General features: G+C 42.2%; 1 non-coding gene across 1 annotated transcript; it reads left to right on the forward strand.

Annotated features, from left to right (window-relative positions):
- The first annotated feature begins 1,179 nt into the window (after positions 1-1,179).
- LOC131244728 (small nucleolar RNA R71) lies at positions 1,180-1,286 on the forward strand. The gene has a single exon (XR_009170505.1). It is a non-coding gene; the product is annotated as a small nucleolar RNA R71 (small nucleolar RNA).
- The last annotated feature ends 350 nt before the right edge of the window (positions 1,287-1,636 follow it).

Genomic DNA, 1,636 nt, shown 5'->3' on the forward strand with positions numbered 1-1,636 from the left:
GGAACTTGCTTGATAGTATCAAGCAACGGAATGTTGATTTGCACTTACTTAAACATGTCCAATATCTCATTAAAGTTGTTTCCTTTCTTAACCGGTACCAGATGTTGAGGAAAAGGTGCTTTAGGCACACAAGATGGCGCATGAGTGGTTTCCGGAGAGTCAGAGTGCTTTTGGGCTTTCGATGCATTAGTATGTCTCTCCGCTTCATTTTGATCTTCTGATTTGGAATTTGATTCTTCCCTAGGCATCTCCACTTTGTTCTCGATCTGTTTACCGGACCTAAGGGTAATGATTGATTTGACTTGCTCATGATATTGTTCTTGGTTTGAATTAGAGCCAATCTCATACTGTCCTTTTGGATTTACCACAGGTTGACTAGGGAACTTGCCCTTCTCTCTCTCACTCAATGTGGCAGCAAGTTGACCCAACTGTACTTCCAGCTTGGCAATGGATTGCGCATTTGCATGTAAACTCTGCTGGTTAGCTAGTAAAGTATGTTGGGTGTCTTTTTGAAATTGAAGTGAACTTTGCATAAAAAGATTGAGTGTGTCCTCAAGAGATGATTTCCTAGATTGTGGAGGCACTTGTTGGTATTGTGAGAACTGCTGAGGTTGTTGACTGCCAACTTGGGAGTAAGGTTGCATAGGAGGATTTCCAGATGGTCCTCCTTGTTGTGGTCCTTTTGCCCAAGAGAAATTTGGATGTCTAGCCCACCCTGGATTGTAGGTGTCTGAGTAAGGATCATTCCCAGGTCTCCGAAAGGTGTTCATAGCATGTACTTGTTCAGAGAGAAATTCTGGAAATGCTGAACTAGATGGACAAGACTGCGTAGGATGGGCGAGACTAGAACATATGACACATGACTCGACTTGAGTTATTTGTGGAGGTCCATTGTTTAACATTAAAGCATCCACTTTCTTTGTCAGGCTATCAATTTTGGCATAAAGATCTGGCGTGACTCCTACCTCATATATACCCCCTTTCTTCAGTGGTTGAGGGCTTCTTTCACCTTTATTTGAATAGTCCCATTGCTGGGAGTTTTCACACAAGGTTTCAAAGAAATTCTAAGCTTCGACATCACTTTGGGTCATAAATGACCCTCCACTAGTGGCGTCAACCATGCGACGGTTTTGGGGTGTCAGACCGTCATAGACGTATTGAACCTGTTGCCACTTTTCAAAACCATGGTGTGGACATTTAAGAAGTAAATCCTTCCATCTTTCCCAACATTCATGAAAGTGCTCACCCTCTTTTTATGTGAAATTCGTAATTTCTCTACGGAGAGCATTAGTTTTGTGAACCGGGAAGAACTTGTTTAAGAACTTCTTAGACAGTTGGTCCCATGTAGTGATAGACCCAACTCCTAGAGAATTCAACCATGCTTTCGCCTTATCCTTCAAAGAAAAAGGAAAGAGGCGCAAACGGATCGAATCGTCTGAAAAGTTTTGGAACTTAAAGGTGGAGCAAATGTCTAAGAATTCTTTCACATGATGATATGGATCCTCCTTATCTGAACCATAAAAGGAGGGCAACAATTGTATGACCCCAGGTTTAAGTTCAAAGTGTGCTGCCGTGGTGGCAAGCAACACTATACATGAAGGCGCATTGAATTGGACAGGAGCTGAATAATCTCTAA

Source organism: Magnolia sinica, chromosome 4, assembly GCF_029962835.1.
Source record: "Magnolia sinica isolate HGM2019 chromosome 4, MsV1, whole genome shotgun sequence".
Taxonomy (NCBI): domain Eukaryota; kingdom Viridiplantae; phylum Streptophyta; class Magnoliopsida; order Magnoliales; family Magnoliaceae; genus Magnolia; species Magnolia sinica.